A 21,550-nucleotide genomic window follows, 5' to 3' on the forward strand; every position below is an offset into this window, starting at 1 on the left:
TTGACCAAACCAAGTCATGTGGCCAAGCTAGGGACCCATAACTGGTTTTCTGCCCAGCCTGAAGCCATGGCAAGGTTTGGGTATATGACACTGCTACAGCAGAATGAAGGCATCATTGAAACTAATAATGCGATCTATCAGAACACTGTTCTTCACTCATCATTCATCATCTATCAGATGTATTGTAGTTTTTGGTCTTCATTCCCGTTACATTATCATGGTGGTTCAGTTACCTTATCCTATTCTCATTCCTCTGGCAAGAGTATCTAGGATGCATGGCCAGAATTAATGCTTACATGTTCTGATTTGCTCCTTTATCTTTATGTAGTTATTCTAAGCCCTTTTTTATGCTTTTATTAATTGTTTTATTCAAAATCTTTCCCTTTTATTCTAAGCTCTCTCTTTTATATAAGTAGTACAGAATACTATAAAAGATGTTTAATCCCATTTTATGTGAAGTAGCCCTTGGTCCCTTTTCTGAGTTTTTAAAAGGCAGAAACACAGAGCAAAGTACACTGGAATGTAGGGAAAGTTATTTGATATAGAAAGTGTGTAGTCTAGCCAAGAAGTGATTACTCCAGAAATCCTCATGGAGAATAAAGGATTTAATGTGCGACTTGATATTTTGGAAAAACAAACTGAGGATTAATAATATCCGGGTGATGTCTCCCAAAAACACCAAAGGAAACAGTGAAGACGTCTTAAAAGAATGGCTTCCAGATGCCTAGTAAATCATGTGTCCCTAACAAATGAGAACATGACTGAGGGAGGATATTACTTATTTTGAGAAGACCCGCATTCTTTGGGTAACTGGTAGTAGTTTGCACTTGAACGTTGTAATATTACCAAAGAGATAAAAGCCAAGAGTATTATCCTTTTCAAATAATGAAATGATGGATAAATTATTTACAGCGAACGTCAGATTTACCACTCAGTGTGATCTGTTTGTAAGAAAATAAATAAATCGGGGTTTTACAATGAGGTGATTTGTCTGTTTCACTGATTGGAATATATCTCAAGAATCTTGTGAAGTGGGAGAGGATAATTGAAAAGAGGGAAGGAAGGAGGATAAGGAAACCAAAATGATGCTTTTCAGATAGGAACATTTTCAGATACATAAATTAAAAAGACTGGGAGTCTGGGAGTTGATTTCTTCCAAACCATCTACACCCACATACTCTTTGGAAAGAGTTCATGTGCTCCCAGTGTGGAAACCACTGACTTAATTCATAGATAGAGCTCCCCATATTCCTGTGCCCTTTGAGGTCTTAAGTCATTTCCTCTGATGCAATCCAGCATGGATTTGCATCAATCAAAATGTGCCAGTACCTATTAGCTTTCAGAGTTGGGGTCATGAAGAGCTTTGGTTTAGTAAGGTCACAGGCTTTGGTTTTCCATATTGAAATCTTTTGACTTTCTCTGTGTTTAATTTTCTCATCCCTATGATATTACCTGGCAAGTGTTTGTGTTTGAGCAATTCTTCTCTGCATCTTGTCACTGAATTGAAAACAACAGAAACAGCAATAGCAGCAGGAAAAAGCCCAATGTCTAGGGATCACAAACAGATTGTAATCAGATATTATAAAACAGAGATTAGAATGTGTGCATTCTGTCTGAGGGGGATATTGCACTTAATCAATTAAATTTCCTATAGAGGATATTAAGCACAAATGGACCATTTCACAATTTCCATGGATACTAAGTGCTTGAAGTGAGGGGGGGGTGGTGGAGAGGGGAAGGGGGAAGGAAGTCTAAATGAGCAAAATTAATCTTCTGTTTCCTTCCTAACTGGCAAATCAGTTGAAAGTAAGAGGCAGAAGCATAGATTAATAAACCATATGCAATATATTGCCAGTTGTCATTTGAAGGAACTATTTTTTCTTCTGTCATATTGATTGCCTAAGTGTTATAATAACATCGCAGGAGCACTTTGGGATTAGGAAAGCCCCGATAATTTCCCCCCTCCTTTGCAAAAGTGTCTACTTGTTAGCTTCTGTAAACTTACTCTGTCCTGGTTAAGATTAGGTTCTGGTGTGAGAAACAAAGAAAAAACAGTGGTTTACGGAAGACAAATTTATTACAGTGAGTCTGGGGTGAGCTGTTAGGGCCTCAGCAGTAGCGCTCCTCTGCAAGGTGCTGAGGGACCAGGCTCCTTCACTGTGCAGGGCCGCTGTGTCCAAGACCTGCCCCATCTGCAGCCATCATGACTGCATTCCAGCCAATGGGAAGGAGGAAAGCACGAAGACTAGGGGCAAAAGTCACGTGCTGGCTTGCTCTTAGGGAAATCGTCACAGGGCATTTCTACTTCTGTCTCCTAGGCCAAAGTTAATCATATGGAACATTTTGCCTTTTACATTTTGAAGCTAGCTTAATAGGTACGTAGAAATTTAAATTTGTTACATTTTCTTAAGATTTGACACTTTTATCATTATAAAATGACCCTGTTTTTCTCTAGTAATCATTTTTGTCTGGAAGTGTATTTCATCTGATTTAAAGAGAGGTACGCCAGCATTCTATTTGGTGTTTTTCTGGTATATCTTTTCCAATATTATACTGTCAATATTTCTGGAAGCTTATATTCTAGATATGCTCATCGTAACAGAATATAGCTGACTTTTTTAAAAAACACAGTCTGCAATCTTTTTCTTGATGAAGGTATTTATGTGATTATGCGTCATTTTATTTAGTGCGTTTATTTGTCCCATCTTTTCTAGGATTCTTTTTCTCTGTTGCCTTTCATTTGGATTATTTTTTCTAACCTGATTTTATCCCCTACTATTTGAAGTCATGTACTCTGATATTACTCTTTTTGTGTTGAACCCCCCCCCCCCAACTTCATAATTAACTTATCTAAGTCTCAAGTTAATACCTTTACCTGCCTCCTAAACATTACCCTCATCCCTATCAGAATTATATTCCTCTCTGGCATAATATGCTGTTGTAGTCATACGTTTAATTTTTTAAACTCCTTAAAACATTAATATTGCTGTTTTATACAGTCATCATTTTATATTTTTTATATTTATCCATGTTTACCAATTTTTTTATTCTTCATTTCTTTTTAAAATAGAAGTATTAAGGTATGATTGACATACAATAAACTGTACATATTAAAAATGTACAATTTGATCAGTTTCAACATATGGGGAACAGTCGTTGTAATCAAGAGAATGAACATATCATCACCTCCAAAAGATTTCTTGTGCCCCCTTAATCCTTCACACCTGCCACTTCATTATACTGGTGGTTGTAGTGTGACAGGCAGGAACATAAATGCAAATCCTGTTACTCTATTGTGGCTATTAGTAAACATCTCTTCATTTCTGTTTGTATCCAGACGGATACATATATATACACATATATGTACAGATATATATACACATGTTTACACAAATATATGTATAGATATGTATAGATATGTATATATAAAATTTATTTTTTAATGTTTGTTTATTTTGAGAGAGAGAACGCAAGCAGGGGACGGGCAGAGAGAGAGGGAGACACAGAATATGAAGCAGGCTTCAGGCTCTGAGCTGTTAGCACAGAGCCTGACATGGGACTCAAACCCATGAGCTGTGAGATCATGACCTGAGCCAAAGTCGGATGCTCAACCGACAAAGCCACCCAGGTGCCCCTATATTTTTTTTAGAATAGAGCTCTAGGTTCAAAGTGAGTTTTGTTCAAAATGAATGTATCATTCTACAGTCTCCTGGCTTCCTTTGTTGCCTTCGGGAAATCAGCTGTCAGTTTGTTACCCCTTTGAAGGTAATATGTCTCCTTTAAATATTCTTCTCTTTGTCTTCTGTGCTCTACAGTTTCACTGTAATTTGTCTGGTTGTGGGTTATCTTTATATTTATCCTGCCTGATTCACACTGTGTTCTTGAATCTGACAGAAGATACTTTTAAATAGTTCTGGAAAATTCTAAGCCATGTTCTTTTCACATATTATCTATTACCTCTGCCTCCTTTCTCTTTTCCTTCTGTAACTCCAATTAGACACATTTCCACTCTGTCACCATTTTTCTTAACCTACTTTTCCCACATATTTCTGTGTAACACATTGGATAATATCTTCATGCCTAAGTGTCTTTATCACTACTCTCTTCAGCTGTGTCTAATTTACTGTGAAGCCTATCCACTGAGATTTTTTTTTTTTTCATTTCAGTTATGATTTTCAGTTCCAGCTGGTCCATTTGGTTCTTAAATTTCATTGTTTACTCCGTATAGCTGTACAGATTTTCAAACTTTTCTCTATACATGCTGAACATAATTTTATGATATGTGTCAGATTATAACAATATATATCAAGTCTTTTTTCCCCCCTGATATCTCTCTCTATTCTTGCTGCTTCTCACTCATGGTATGTTGTTTCTCTCTGTATGTTGAATGATTTTTGGTTGTGAGTTGCTTGCTTATCTTGGAAATTTATTTTTCAAGGAATTCTTGGAGAACTGGGAGAGAAAAGTTCTCTCCAGTCCTGCAGAGAGGATTGGAATTTGCTTCTGCCAAATACCTTTGGTACTACTGTAAACTACCAATGTCATTTTACACATTTGGTATGTAATTTTTCATTTAAAAATATATCATGTGGGGCACCTGAGTGGCTCAGTTGGATGAGGATCCAGCTCTTGATTTCAGCTTAGGTCATGATCTCATGGTTCATGGGATGGAGCCCTGCATCAGGCTCTGTACTGACAGTCTGGAACCTGCTTGGGATTCTCTCTCTCTCTCTCTCTCTCTCTTTCTGTCCCTCCCTTGCACATGTGCTCACTCTCTCTCTCTGTCTTTCTCTCTCTGCTTTCTCAAAATAAGTGAACATTTAAAATAAATAAATAAAAATATATCATTAAATGCCTGTTATCCCAGGTAAATTCATATACTGATTATTTTTAATGCTGCCTAGCATTCAATAATAAGGATATATTGTAATTTATTTTTGTTTTTAGTCAAAGTATAGTTGACATGCAATATTATAATAGTTTAAATGTACAGCATATCAATTCAACAATATATACATTACAAAATACCATGATAGGTAAGTGTAGTTATCATTTGTCACCACACAATGCTATTACAATATTATTGACTATATCCCCTATACTGTACTTTTCATCCCTGTCACCTACTTCTTTTATAACTGGAAGCTTGTAGTAATTATTCCCACCTATTTTGCATATCACTCCACATCCCTACCCTCTGGCAACCAACAGCTTTCTATATTTATGAGTCTTTATACTTTTGTTTTATTTTGGTTTTGATTATTTTATTTTGTAGATCCCACATTAAGTGAAATCATATAGTATTTATCTTTGTCTAACTTATTTCGTTTAACATAATACCTTCTAGGTCTATCCATATTGTCACAAATGGCAAGATTTCATTCTTTTTTAATGGCTTAGTAATATTCCTGTGTGTGTGTGTGTGTGTGTGTGTGTGTGTGTGTGTATGCCATATCTTCTTTATCCATTCATTTATCAGCAGATACTTCAGTTGCTTCCATATTTTGACTATTGTAAGTAGTGCTGCAATGAACATGCTTATAGCTTTTCAAAATAGGGTTTTCATTGTCTTTGGGTAAATACCCAGAAGTGGAAACACTGGATCATATGGTATTTCTATTTTTAATTTTTTGAGGAATCTTCATATCGTTTTTCATAGCCACTGCACCAATTTACATTCCCCCCACCCCCAACAGTGTACAAGGACTCACTTTTCTCCACATCCTTGCCAACAATTTTTATTTCTTGTGTTTTTGGTTCTAGTGATTTTTGCAGGTGTAAGGTGGTATCTCATTGTGGTTTTGATTTGCATTTCCCTGATGATTAGTGATGTTGAGCATCTTTTCATGTGTATTTTGGCCATGTGTGTGTCTTTTTGAAAATGGCTTTTCTGGTCCTCTGCCCACTTTTTAATCAGATTATTATTTTTTTTTTCTGTTGAGTTGTAACAGTTCTTTAAATATTTTGGATGTTAATCCCTTATTGTACATATCATTTGCAAATACCTTCTCCCATTCAGTAGATTGCCTTTTTGTTCTGTTGATGGTTTCCTTCACTGCACAAAACCTTTTTATTTTGATGTAGTCACAATAGTTTATTTTTGTTCCCCTTGCTTAGCAATAAAATATTGCTAAGGCCAATTTCCAAGAGTTTACTGCCTGCAATTTTTTTTAGGAGTTTTATGGTTTTAGGTCTTTCATTTAGGTCTGTAGTCCATTTTAAGTTTATTTTTATGTGTGGTGTAAGAAAGTGGTTTAGTTTCTTTTCTTTTCTTTTTTCTTTTTTTGCAGGTAGCTCTCCAGTATTCCCAGCACCAATTATTGAAGAAATTATCTTCCCCAATGGTATATTTTTCCCTCCTTCATCAGAAAGTATTTATCATGTAAGCATGGATTTATTTCTGGGCTGCTAATTCTCTTCCAATGAACTATGTATATTTTTGTGCTAGTACTACAATGTCTTGAATACTATAGCTTTGTAATATAGTTTCAAATCTGGGATTGTTATACAACTACCTTTTTTCCTCTTTCCTAAGATTGCTTTAGCAGTTTAGGGTCTTTGTGGTTGCATATAAATTTTAGGATTATTTGTTCTAGTTCTGTGAAAAATGCTGCTGGTATTATGATAGGGATTATATTGAGTCTGTAGATTGCTTTGGGTAGTATGGGCATTTTAGCAGTATTAAGTCTTTCAATCCATGCGTATGATGTCTGTTTTCACTTATTTGTATCATTTTTAATTTCTTTCATCAGTGTCTTATAATTTTCAGAGTCCATCCTTTCATATCCTGTTTAAATTTATTCTTAGGTATTTTATTCTTTTTGGATGCAATTGTAAATGAGGTTATTTTGCTAATTTCTCTTTCTGATATTTTATTATGAGTACATAGAAAAGCAACAGATTTCTGAATATTACTTTTTATCCTGAAACTTTACCGAATTCAGGTATTCTAATAGTTTTTTAAAGAGTCTTTCAGGTTTTCTCTGTATAATATCATGTCATCTGCAAATAGTGACAGTTTTACTGCTTCCTTATAAATTTGGATGCCTTTTCTTTCCTTTTCTTGTCTGATTGCCATGGCTACGACTTCCAGTACCATACTGAGTAAAAGTTATGAAAGTGGACATCCTTGTCTTGTTCCTGATCTTAGGGGGGGAGCTCTCAGTTTTTCACCATGGAATATGATGTTAGCTGTGAGTTTGTCATAGATGGCCTTTATTATGCTGAGGTGTGTTTCTTCTTTACCTACTTTGTTGAGAGTTTTTATGATGAGTGGATGTTGAATTTTGTCACATGCTTTTTCTGTTTCTATTGAGATAATCATATAACTTTTATTCTTCATTTTGTTAATGTGGTGTATCACGATGATTGATTTGTGGATACTGAACTATCCTAACATCCCTGGAATAAATCCCACTTGATTGTAGTAAATGATCCTTTTAACGTATTTTTGAATTAGTTTACCAATATTTTGTTGAGGATTTTTCTATTTGTGTTCATCAGGGATGTTGGTCTGTAACTTTTTGTGTGTGGTAATGTCTTCATCTAGTTTTGGTACCAGGGTAATGGTGGCCTTTAGAGTGAATTCAGAAGCATTCTTTCCTCTTCAATTCTTTGGAGTAGTTTGAGACAGATAGGTATTAACTCCTGCTTAAATGTATGGTAGAATTCACTTGTGAAACCGTTTGGTGTTGGACTTTTGTTAGCTGATTTTTTGATTACCAGTTCAATTTCATTACTAGTAATCAGTCTGTCAGGTTTCCCATTTTTTCCTAATTCAGACTTGGAAGATTGCATGTTTCTGGGAATTTTTTTTTTCTTTTAGATTGTCCAGTATTTGGCATATAATTTTTTTATAGTAGTCTCTTGTAATCCTTTGTATTTCTATGGTGTCAGTTGTAACTTCTCCCCTTTTATTTCTTATTTTATTTGATTTTTTATTTGATCTCTTTTTTTTTGATGAGGGCTTAAAGTTTATCAAGTTTGTTTATCTTTTCTAAGAACCAGCTCTTAGCTTCGTTGATCTTTTCTTTCATATTTTTCTTTTAGTCTCTATTTCATGTATTCACACTCTGATCTTTATTATTTCCTTTCTTCTGCTAATTTGGGCTTTGTTTTTCTTCTTCTAGTTCCTTTACATGCAAGGTTTGTTTATTTGTGATTTTTCCTGAGATAGGCCTGTATTACTATAAATTCCCCTCTTAGAACTGCTTTCACTGTATCCCAAAGATATTGAACCATTGTGTTTCCACATTCATTCCTCTCTCTGTTTTTTTGTTATTTTTTTTCATTGGTGGCATGTTGTTTAGCTTCCATGTGTTTGCGTTCTTTCTATTTTTTTCTTGTAACTGATTTCTAGTTTCATACCATTGTGGTTGGAAAAGATGCTTGATATGATTTCAGCCTTCTTAAATTTATTGAGACTTGTTTTGAGGCCTACCATGTGATCTATTCTGGAGAACATTCTATGTGCCCTTGAGAGGAATGTGTATGCTACTGTCCTTATTTGGAATGTTCTGCATATATCTGTTAAGTTCCTCTGACCTAATGTGTCATTCAAAGCCACTTTTCCTTCATGAATTTTCTGTCTGTATGATATATCCATTGATGTAAGTGGGGCTTTAAGCTCTCTACTGGATCTTATTACTGTCAATTTCTCCTGTTATATCTGTTAATATTTGCTTTATTTATTTAGGTGGTTCTATTTTGGGTGTATTTGTTATATCCTCATGTAGGATTGATCCTTTTATAATTATGTAATGTCCTTCTGCATGTAGTTTATTTTTATTTCAGTTATTATATCCTTCAGCTGACGGTTTTGGGGGGTTTTGTTTGTTTGTTTTTGTATTTTATATCTCTTTGTTGAAGTTCTCACTGAGTTCATCCACTCTTCTGTCAGTCTGGTATCTTTATGACCATTACTTTGAACTCTTTGTCAGGTAGATCACTTATATACATTTTGTTTAGCTCTTTTTCTGAGTATTTTTTTCTTGGTCTTTCATTTGGAACATATTCCTTTGTCTCCTCATTTTGTCTGACTCTGTGTTTATTTCTGTGTACTAGGTAGGTCAGCTATGTCTCCTCATCTCGAAAATAATGGCCTTATGTAGAAGATGTCCTGTGGTGCCCAGTAGAGCAATCTCACTGGTCACCAGAACAAGGTGGTCCACAGGTGTTCTCTCTGTGGGCTGCACGTGCCCTCATGCTGTGGTGGAACCACAACTGTTGCAGGTGTGCTAGTGGGCAGGTCTGGCCCTCAACCTCACCATCAGCTATGATCAACCGTGACTACTGCAGGCACACTGGTGGGCAGGACTTGGCAGATCCATAGGAGAACAGCAGAGCAGGGCAAGTGGTGCTAGCAAGGTAGATAGAGAATATCAAAGCTGGCTCACAAAAGCTTCCTGCCAGCTAGTCTGAAGGAGCACAAGAAAAATGACATCTGCTCTCTCTTCTGTTCCCAGAGAAAACTGCAGCTCCCCATGCCTCTGGCACATGTCCTAAAATTATTCAATAAATTTCCTTTATGTATAACCCAGGTGCTTTTCAAAATGCTGCTTCTATGCTGGGTCTGAGACCAAGTAATAGAACATGCTGGCCCTTTAAGAGTAGTGACTCACTTTCCTATAGTCCTGCCATCTTCCAGAGTGAATTCCTGCTGATGTTCAAAGCCAGATATGGGGTAGGTCCCCAGGGCTGGGGCTGCCCAGTAGGGCTTGATCCCCCTCTTGCTTGTGGGTGGCCTCACTGGGGTTTGGTTCCCAACCACATCTCAGCCCCTCCTACTCTCTTAACGTGACCTTCACTTTATATCTTTAGCTGGAAGATCTGTTCTGTCAGTCTTCAGGTTGTTTTCAGAGTGAATTGCATGACATGCAGTTGTTGCTTTGTTTTGTCTGCTTGTGAGAGGAGGTGCATATATACATTGCTTGTGGGAGGGAGTATATATGTGTATACATACACACACAGACACACGCACATTGACTAGAAAGTGGGACTGCTAGGGCAAAGAGAATGTACACTTAAAACATTTTTTATACATACTACACATGGCTTTCTGAAAAGATTCTATCAATTTACAGCCTACCAATATATTATACCCATGTCCTTGGCAACACTGGATATTATCAATCTTTATTTTGCTCATCTGATGAGAATATTATTTAATCTGCTGAATCTTACTATTAATGAGGCTGAACATGTTTGCTTACTTCTGTTGACCATTTGCTTTTCTCTTTGTGATTGCTGTTTGTCTAATTTACCCATTTTCATAATTTTTTCTAGGTCATTTTCCTATTAATCTGTAGATATTTTTTGAACGTTATGAATTTTACTGTCTTTTGTTTAAACATTCGACCCAGGAATAACTTTTAAAATATAAACATGAGCCAGTATAAATTAGAATCAAAATGTTTTTCGTAATAGATATTGTTCTTGGGGCAAAGATAGACACTGTATAATTGTAAACAGTGAATATTGTGATCTGTCAGCTCTTTGCTATTCTCAAGTTTTTATACCATGAGTATGATAGTGCTCTTTGTGACTACTTTTGGAATTTATATTTTTTCATTTCCTGTTTCTAGTCATTACTTGAGTTGAGTGCTTAACTTGCAATTTGTGGGTATTCAAATCGAAGCAAAAGAGCCCACCAGTGAGTAGAAATTGCATATTTTCTTGTTGAGAGAATTAAATATAATTGCTTCCTCAATCTGTTTTTAAAAAGTGTTAAGGATTCATGTATCAATAGTCATAATTAGGGAACTATTTCTAGTCAGATTTCTAATGCTTTACTAGAGAAATACTTATTTTGAGAGACTTTAATTTTTTGAATTTCAAGTATTTAACATGTAATCAATTTTCACCAGATAATTCTGTCTCCATCATTTATCTGGAGCAGTTATATTTACATTTAACAATTATAGTTGGAGGGAGATTTTAGCATCATTGGAATTTGAAGTTTTGCTAACCTATATTTTACTATTTCAGAAAATGTCTATTATTTCAAATGACCACTGTAATCTCTGTTTCTTGTAAAATTCATGCTTGGCTTCCTCAATCAATTCTTTTGGGCTGTGATTTTTTTAAAAGTTATTGAGAAAGCCATTTTGTGATCATTATTAAACATTGACTATTGGTGGTTTTTTTTTATAGGTCTTTATAAGGTGAGAGGAATTGGTTGGCTGCATAAGTTGAAATAAACTGAAAAATTATAAAAAAAATTTAAGTATCCCATAGGAATGCTTTCCTGAGTGGTAGAATACATATCATATAAAATGACTTAACATCAAAGATTTTTTAAAACTGCTTTGATTTCTAGCATTTATATTGCATTTTAGTGCATATCGCTTTTAAACCAGGAACATTCAGGGCTTCACAGACTCAAGTTAGATAAGCATTTAGAGGAGAGGCATGTTAATTGTCTTAAAAATCAAGTCTTTACTTTGAGAAATAAGTTAGGTCTCAGAGATAAGAATCAGCACGATTTAGAAATTATATTTCTCAGAATGGTCCCAAAGAACTTCCTAATAGACATGTAAACAAACATAGGAATTCATCTGATTCAGGATTGATCTTGAAAAGTTAAAAGGATGACAACAAAGGTTTAGCAGTGCTGTAGTCCACTGATGTCTGATTAAATCATTTTAAGCATTCTTTGCCATTTAAATAATATCGAGTATTCTTTCTCATTATTTCCACAACATATAATTTAAGGTAACAAAAGTTTATATATTTTGAAATGCATATCCATTTGATCATTCCAAATGAATTAAATAAGACAGAGGAGGGGGGGAGATAATACTGAATTGTCATTCACAAATCTTTATGCAAATAGCCTGGAAGAATTAAATAACTACACATAATTGGTTTTCTTAAGGTACTGACTGATAAGGACTATGAACCTGGGACTTCTTCAGTAAAGTAAAGCCATATTTAGCTGGTATGTTATACGCAATGCTAGTTCTTCCTACTAAATTGCTGTAATCAGGTTATTTGGAACCTGAGCCCAGTCAAAGTTACATAGCTAAATTATCGGTCAGACTCTGGAATTATCTGAATTTGGGATGCAGGGCATCAGCCAGGGCCAGAAGGGAGCAAGATCAAAGTGGAAGCCAACACAGCAAACAAAAGAAGAATTCAGGAGTATTTGTGTAGGAGTCAGGTTAAATCAGAAATAGGAGCTAGGGGCCCTGGAATTATACCAGCATACCGAAGTTAGAGGGTACTCCATCTTCTCTTCTCCCAGGACCCTAGATGAGCAGAGATATACGAGCATAGAAAGAAGAGTGCAAGAGGGCCCTAGCTTGTAGTCTACTGCTAGGTGAAATCTCTAGCTTCCCAGAGGAGTCTTGAAAATACATCCTATTCTTAGTAAAACTGGAAAGTTAGCTTCTATAACTCACCCTAAATTTTATAACAGATGTATAATTCACATTATGTTTTGTGTGTGGAACACATAGGTATTTATATCGTATAGTTTTCTTTGTAAAAATATCATCATCTATTCTAAATATTTATTAGAGGCAACTTCTAGTACTATTTACGATTCACATATTTTACATGATTCATATATTACTTGGCAGTATGCGAGCAGAGTAGTCAATTCTCTATTTCCCTTTGCAAAAGTATTTAATTAACTTAGCTCTGTACTTAGTACGTAGAAAGTTCAATAAGGCATGAAATTCAATAAATAAAACTACATTTTGGGAAAACAACCCCTTGGGGAGAAAGTGTTGTAGTCTTCCTTTTGCAGTATGGCACTGGTTTAAACAAATACAGTGTATCCATGTGAGGGACCCTTACACATCTTTTAAAAAGAGTGAGAGAGATCTAGACTGATATATAAAAGCTTTAAAAATATATTGACTTTTAAAAAGTCAAGCTATTAAGCAATCTTTAAGTAGTTTTCAGAGGGTGAAGTGCAAGCTGTCTACTGAACCAAAGACCCAAAAAAGAAAAAAATGTCTGTGGAGAAGTAGAGTTGGTCCAAAGGCACAGGTCAACAATAAAGTCTCTTGGTGTTTATCAGCTTGCAGAATGCAGAGAGAGAGGCAGTGCTTGAGAGATCTTCCTAACTTTCCCCGCCCAAGTGAGGTGGCCCAGTGATCTCCTTTCAGGAGATGGCGTTAGTGGTACAAGTGGCTGATGGGATCACCCTCGTAGTTGTCATAAAAGTAAGCAGATCCACCTCCACAGCCTGCCTTCTGGTCCCCTGTTATGACCCACATGGGGCAATACCATGGTCAGGGTGGGGGCAGACTGGGACCTGCCACAGAGAGAGGGTCTGGTGAATTCTGCCATGCTGTGCACTTTTCATTGCTTTGGCTTCATACATTCCTGTGTCTTGTGGAGAAGCCAGATGGACCTGATTTTTCTGGTGAGTTACCATCAAACATGTGACCTGTGTTCTTCAGTTTCTTTCATTATATCCCTGTGAGATGCTGAAACATCAACCCTATACTTTAACAAATAGCACCTGGACTTTCTCATCTTGTTTCTTTCTGAAGCAATCGCAAAACACTTTAGTAAAAAAGATTTATGACAGCTCTTCTATTTTTTCCATTTTATATGTCTGCTAAATTCCATTTTTAAAACATTATGGAGAAAGCCACTGGTGGAATCGCAATGTCTAGAAATGTTAACTTCTCTGTAAAAATAAGGCCACTCAAATCTTGTTAAATTGATATTGTATTCATTGTGCCTCTTAATGCCCACGTTCATTCCAAAGGACTTATAAAATGAAATCATCAAAAAGTTCCCAGCTGCACAAGTCTTTTGAAACTTTTCTATCGTAACAGAGCCTGCGTTACACATTACAAAAACACGCAAGGGGGCTTAAAGATAGTTTAACAAAAAGACTAGAAAGGGAGAATATCCAGGTGGCTTTTTAAGTGTGGAACATAATAAAATGGTGTTTGGAAAGTATTATGCCAAGATGTAATAACTAGAAAACAAGAAAGTCCATTTATAAGTTCAAGTGTAATTTTAAGTCATAAGTAGAAGAAACGTTGAGAATGGAAGGGGAAGAAATAACATGAGCACTTACTAGTGTGAAACAAATAGACTGAAATCCTTCAGCAATGGAAGAGCAGCAATAAGACAGTATATTTTGGACCCATCTTTCTGAAGCTTTGTCCTAAGGCTTTGAGTTATGTGCTATATATCTCAATTTTCTGAGGGAAGAGAAATTACTTGAGTATTTAAAACAGAGAGTCTGATACAGGAAAATGGTCACCCAGGGGAAGGCAGAACTGAAACACCCAACCACAGACTCGGAGACAATCCATAGATTAATACAAGTAAATGGCCACCATTACCCCTGGACCAGAAGGAGGAGGCAAAGGGCGAAGGTCATCAGAGGGGAGGTGGAAGTGACTCATCTGTTGCATCAGATGTTGCCAGGGACAGATGGGGACAAGAGAAATACTGTGGCTTCTCCCTCTTTCCTCCCCCTATCTCCTACTAATGTCCACACTGCCTGTTCCCAGCTTGGGGAGTAGCCTGCAGGGTTCCTCCTTTCTGCAGAGCAAAGGAGGAATGGGGAATGGATCCCAGGGCAGTTGGGCTTGGGACCAGCACAAACACTGTGTACATTAGCAGATGAACACCCTTCTTTATATTCAGGTGAGAACTTCCCACTGGAAGGGACCTGCATTACGCCATTGCGATCACAGGACACTCCTGCTGCACCGTGACTTTCCTCAAAGCAAGGAGATTCACCCCTGACTGCTCCTTGTGTCTTGACACTGTTGCTCTGCTGCATTACTTAAAGTAATATTTCAGTTTGGCCATACACATTTTTTAAAGGGCCCATTTGACTTGTAGTCTGGGTGTCCTGCTGTAATTCATCCACTGGCCTTTGGGTAGAACACACTTTATAACAACACCAGAGACAGGTTTAAGTGGAAGTCCAGCTGGGCAGTTGTCCATGGCACCAACCTTTAAGGAGCACTAAGAGATCAATGGGGCATTAAAACATCTCTGGAAATGTCACTAACTGGGAAAAAAAAACCCTAAGAAACAAAACAAAAAAACAACGTGCCTTTCTCAAAATTCCTCTAAAGAAGAAATGTACTTTATCTGGTTGAGCTTTTTAATCCACTTTTGGACACTGCCTCCCCCCATTTCCCAGGCCAAAAGGCTGTTCTTTGTATTTGTTTTGAAACAAGCAAAACCAAATCCAAACTGTAAAGGACATCTGCTGGCTTATATATTTAAAAAGAAGAGTCAGGGTATAGACTTCAGGCAAGTCTTGATCTACAGCCCAGTGATGTCCCCCAGTACCTTGCCTTCCTCATTGTTGGCCTCATGGTGGCAGTGTGACCAGCAGCAGCATGCCCACAAGGAAAGAGAGGTCTCTTCCCTCAATGCTAGATCTTAAGATCATCATTTATTAGACTTGTACTTCTTTGGAAATACGGTTTTCTTAAATATGTTGTGTGTTTTTCCCCCCATTCATCTGATACATGACCTGAAGTATTTGGATACAGAGGGTGAGGGTGTTCAGGCCTAAGCTTATTTGCTTTTGTAGTAAAAAAAAAAAAAAAAAAAGCCTTCAGATTATCAGGCCTCCAGACACTATGAATAATCCGTTCCATAGAATAGTATCCTTAGCAAAGCCAGACAGAAGAAACCTCTTAACCATCAAGGTAGGACTACTTGTCTTGGTCAATTTAAATTCAAAAGGAAACATAAAAGGATAATAATTCTTATAAACACTTTATTTTCACTCATCCATTCACTAATATTTTGGTATGAAGCCAAGGTCTTTTCTTCGAGTATGGGTTTTTCTCACATAAACCTTAGTTCATAATGCATTGAGGCATCCAGATTTACACTTCCTTTTTTTAAGTAGAGTGAGAATTCCACAAGAATCTTGTAAAATATATGAGAGAAAAACCCTTTAAAATTTTACAATTTCCCTCAATTTTTATATTTTGAGAGCAATTTTTAAGCAATTGATTTTTATCAAGTCATTCTAAAGCATTTAATTTAGTTTTCATAGAAAAAAAACTCTATTGTCATACTTAAGTTCATTGGTTTCTGTAATTCTGTAATACTTAATTCAAGTACATAATTACAATAAGTGTAACTGGCATAAGTAAGTTTAGGAAAAGAGACAAACTGGGTAGCCATAAAACTCCGTTGATGGGAACAGGTATGCCTGGTAGGTTAAGGGTGGCACCTATAGCCACGAACATTCTGTGGACTACAGGCTTCAGTCAGAATGTTTTACAGAAGAATGGAATATATTAATTGACCAAACAATCAGTTAAGCAGAGATTGGGTAAGACAGCAACTATTATTTTGTATTTCCTCTCTACTTTCAGAAAGGCCACCTGTAGCCTAAGCTTATGTCACTCACATAAGACCTAACTCAAGGCTGTATTATATACTCAAAATCTCCAAAATCCTAATTGATTTTTTTAACCAGATGTCTTAATGCTTTAGCCTTGGTAGACATGTGCTCAGAGTCCCAAAATACAATAGGAAATATTTTAACCAGTTGCAACATACAGAGGTTGCCAACTTCCAGCCTACCTTCTCAGCTCAGATGATTCCAGATTTTAGCATCTATTCTTTGTAACATCTCATTTTATAAGAAATGCTGTATGAGTTATGCTACTTCTGGGTGCAAGTAATAGGAGCGACTTACTCAAAGTGGGTTAATCAACAAGGAAGATGTATTGGTTCATGTAAAAACTCCAGGATGAAACTAATTTAACATCGTATGTCAACTATATTTAAAAACGAAACAAAACAAAACCCCCCAAAATGAGCATATTTCAGACAAGGCTCAGAGATCCAGTATATGGTTGTGTAGATTGTTCACTGCTCCAAGGAGCCTGGGCAAGGGGGGGCAGGTGGGGCCTGAATTCAGCTTACCAACCAATATGTTCAGGCATGGAACTGGATCTGTTTGGAGAAAGAGGTGCCATTTTATTTACATGAAGGACTAATAGCAAAGCCATGCTCCTGCAGGCTGAATTTGTCTAGTTTATCCACTCAGAGGCAATGTATGTTCTAATACTGGGACGCTTGGCAGCTCAACAATGTCAAGCAAGAATCAGTTTATTTTCCCCTGTTACCCATTTCCTTACGTCAGCAAGCCATATCCCTTGGCTCCACTGTGTTCACCAGTTGAAGGCCAGCATCAACTAAGTCATCCTTTTTCTTGTCCAGTGGGAGAGTGAACTCCTCAAACAATGAATATGTTAGCTTCCATATTTGTTCAACCTTATATCCATCACTAAACCAATCTCCATAGCAGGAAGATTTAGCATGTTGGCTAAGGTAGGATTTATATTTGCCATTTTGCTATTTTTCTTTCATATGTCTTAGGTCTCTTCTATTTCTCCATTTCTCCAGTAGTGCTCTCTTTTATTGTAAATAAATATTTGCTAGTATACCATTTTAATTTCCTTGTGTTTTGGTTTTCCTAGGGATTACAATTAACATTTCAATGTATACCAATCTAGTTCAGATTGATACCAGCTAATATACTTGTTTCTTTCCTCCTTTGTGCTATTGTTGTCATACAAATTACAAACTTATCAACAGTTTTATTGCTTTATGCAGTTTTAAAATTTTTGATGTAACTGTAGATTCACATGCAGTTATAAGAAATAATGTAGGGAAATTTTAGGTATCCTTTACACAATTTTCGTCAATGAAACACATTCAAAACTATAGTCTTCATTTCTCATAGATAAATGTCTAGGAATACAATTGCTTGTTTGTATGGTAGTTGCATGTTTACTCTGGCCGCCAAACTGTCTTCTAGAGTGATTGTACCATTTTACATTCTCATCGGCAATATATGGGTAATTCATTTTCTCTGTATCCTCACCAGTGTTTGGTATTGTCACTATATTTTAGTCATTCCGATAGGTATGTAGAGATATCTCACTGTGGTTTTCATCTGTATTTCCATAATGGCTAATGATGTAGATTTTTCTTTCATTTGCTTATTTGTCTTTTGTATGTCCTCTTTTAGTGAAATATTCATATATCAATTGCAAATTTAATATCTGAATTGTTTGGGGTTTAAATTTTTTAATTTTAATTTTTAATAGACATTATTTTTTAGAGAAATTTCAGGTTCAAAGCAAAATGAAACAAACTACAGAGAGTTCCTATATACTCCCTGCCACTATACATGCACAGCCTCCCCTAGTATCAATATCTCTCAAAAGAGTGGTATATTTGTTACAAAGAATGAGCCTATATTGATGCATTACAATTACCCAAAGTCCATAGTTTATAAAGTGCAGGGTCCACTTTATATTCTATGGCTTTCAACAAGTGCATGTATAATGACATTTATCCACATTACAGTATCATAGAAAGTCATTTCACTGCCCTAAAAGTACTCTGTGCTCCTGCTATTCAACCTTCTTTCCCTGTTTAGCATGGATTATCTTTTAGTTTCTCCATAGTTTTGTCATATAGTTGGGATCAGGCAGTATGTAGCCTTTTCAGATCGGCTTCTTTCATTTAATACTATGCATTAAATTTCCTCCATGTCTTTTCATGGCTTGATAGCTAATTTCTTTTTAGCATTGAGTAACAGTCCATTGTCTGGGTGTACCACAGTTTGTTCATCCATTTGCCTACTGAAGGATATCTTGATTGCTTACAAGTCTTGGCAATTATGAATAAAGCTGCTATAAATACCTGTGTGTAGGTTTCTGTGTGAACATGAGTTTTCAACTCATTTGAGTAAATAACAAGGAATATGTTTGCTGGATCATATGGTAGGAGTTTAGTTTTGTGAGAAGCTGCCCAGCTGTCTTTCAAAGTGCCTATGTCATTTTGCATTCCCATCAGCAGTGAATGAATGAATATTCTTGTTACTCCGTATACTTGGCAACATCTGGCAGTGTCACTGTTTTGAATTTTAGTTATTCTAAGAGATATTTAGTGGTATCTCATTGTTATTTTAATTTGCAATTCCCTATTGACATGAATCTGAAGCAGGCTCCAGCCTCTGAGCTGTCAACACAGAGCCGTATGCAGGGCTCAACCTCATGAATTGTGAGATCATGACCTGAGCAAAAATTAGACACTTAACCAACTGAGCCACCTAGGCGCCCATTTTTTTTCAAATCTTAACGTTATTTATTTTTCAAAATGACCAAGAGCCTTTGACAGGTAGATTTGTTTTATAACTGCCGATTTCTTGAATAAAAGAGCAATATACACCAAGCCTAGAAAAATTAATCATACCCTTTTCATATGCTTATTTGTCATCTTTATATCTTCTCTGATGAGGTGTCTGTTCAGGTCTTTTGCCCATTTTTGAATCAGGTTGTTCATTATTTTTAAGTTCTAAGGGTTTCTTACATATTTTGAAGTCCATTTCCAGATACATCTTTTTTTAAAATTTTATTTATTGTTTAATTTACATCCAAGTTAGCATATAGCAATTCAGGAGTAGACGATTTCAACAGTGATTTCAGGAGTAGATTCCTTAATGCCCCTTACCCATTTAGCCCATCCCCCTCCCACAACCCCTTCAGTAACCCTCTGTTCTCTATATTTAAGAGTCTCTTGTGTTTTTGTCCCCCTCCCTGTTTTTATATTCTTTTTGCTTCCCTTATTTTCATCTGTTTAGTATCTTAAATTCTTCGTATGAGTGAATTCATATAATATTTGTCTTTCTCTAACTAATTTTGCTTAGCATAATACCCTCCAGTTCTGTCCAGGTAGTTGCAAGTGGCAAGATTTCATTCTTTTTGATTGTTGTGTAATACTCTATTGTGTGTGTGTGTGTGTGTGGATACACACATACATACATACCACATCTTCTTTATCCATTCATCCATCAGTGAACATTTGGGCTCTTTCCATACTTTGGTTATTGTTGATAGCACTGCTATAAACATTTGGGGGCATGTGCCCCTTTGAAATGACACACCTGTATCCCTTAGGTAAAGACCTAGTAGTGCAATTGCTGGGTCATAGGGTAGTTATATTTTTAATTTTTTGAGGAACCTCCATACTGTTTTCCAGAGCGGCTGTACCAGTTTGCATTCCCACCAGCAGGGCAAAAGAGATCCTCTTTCTCCACATCCTCGCCAACCTCTGTTGTTGCCTGAGTTGTTAATGTTAGCCATTCTGACAGGTGTGAGGTGGTATCTCAGTGTGGTTTTGATTTGTATTTCCCTGATGATGAGTGATGTTGAGCATTTTTTCATGTGTCTGTTCACCACGAGACATATCTTTTAAAACATTTTCTTCCAGTCTGTGGGTTGTCTTCTCATTTTTTGACAGTGTCTTTTGCAGAGCAGAAGTTTTCAATAAAGCCCATGAATTATTTGTTTCATAAAATAAATTTATGAATTATTTATTCCATAGATGATGCATTTGGTTGTATTTTTTAACTGATAAATTTCAAGAATTTTTTTATATATTCAAGACACTAGTCATTTGTCAGATATGTGGTTTGTAGATATCTTCTCCCACTCTTGTAACTATATAAAGCAAACTTTTCTAATTTTAATTAAGGCCACTTTATCCAGTTTTCATTTAGGAGTCATGGTTTTGGTGTCAAATCTAAGAACTCATCAGAGATCCCGGAGATTATCCTATTTTTTTCCCCTAAAAGTATATGTAGTTTCATAGTGTACATCAAAGACTGATACATTTTGAACTAGTTTTTATATAAAGTATAAGACCCAGATGAAAGTCTTTTTTTCTCTTTTTTTTTTGTCCATAATGCCCAATTGTTCCAGCACCATTTGTTGAAAAGGCTATCTTTCCTCAATTGAATTTCTTTTTCAATTTTCTCTACAGTCAAGCATATTTTTTAGTCTATTTCTGAATTCTTTATTTTGTACTATTACTCCGTATATCTGTCTTCCCATCTCTACCACACAGCCTTGATTTACCATAGCTCTAAAATAAGTTTTAAACCTGGTAGAGTAATTCTTCAGACTTTATTCTTCTTTTTCCAAAAAAAAAGTTAAATTTAACTCCCTTGACTTTCTTTATAAATTTTGCAATAATTTTGTCTATAGCTACAAAAAGTCTTGCTGGAATTTTGTAAAGACTTGCATTAAACCTGCATATCAATTTGATGATAACTGACATCTTTATTATGTTGAGTCTTGCAATCCATGAACCTAATATGTTTCTCCATTTTTAGATTATTATTTCTTTCATCAGTATTTTGTAGTTTTTGACATACCAGTACTGTACATGTTTTGATAGATTTATGCCTAAGTATCTAATATATTAAGTGATTATAAATGGCATTGGAGTTTTAGTTTTTGTATTTACATGTTCATTGCTAGTATATAGAAATGATCATAATATTTCATCTTTCTCTTGTAACCTGTGACATTGATGAACTTCCTTAGTTGTTCTAGTTCTTTTGTAGAATCCTTGGGCTATACTATGCAGATAGTCATGTCATCTGCAAATAGAGACAGCTTTATTTCTTCCTTTTATATTTGTATGTCTTTTATTTCCTTTTCTTGCCTTATTACACTGAATAGAACTGCCAGCACGGTGTTGAATAAGAGTCATCAGAGCAGAAATCCTTGCC

General features: G+C 35.9%; 1 long non-coding RNA gene across 5 annotated transcripts in view; it reads left to right on the top strand.

Moving 5' to 3' along the window:
• LOC132694990 (uncharacterized) overlaps positions 1-21,550 on the top strand; it is a 123,748-nt gene that overhangs the window by 8,347 nt on the left and 93,851 nt on the right. For 2 of the 5 annotated variants that reach the window (XR_013556924.1, XR_013556926.1), the window contains exons 2-3: positions 2,319-2,375; positions 6,291-6,382. The exons of 2 other annotated variants lie outside the window; for them this stretch is intronic. This is a non-coding gene — a long non-coding RNA (uncharacterized LOC132694990). The remainder of the gene's footprint in view (positions 1-2,318; positions 2,376-6,290; positions 6,383-21,550) is intronic. One more of the 5 variants, XR_013556925.1, reaches the window with a different exon arrangement.

The sequence above is a fragment of the Panthera onca genome, chromosome B4, assembly GCF_046562875.1.
Source record: "Panthera onca isolate mPanOnc1 chromosome B4, mPanOnc1 haplotype 2, whole genome shotgun sequence".
Taxonomy (NCBI): Eukaryota; Metazoa; Chordata; class Mammalia; order Carnivora; family Felidae; genus Panthera; species Panthera onca.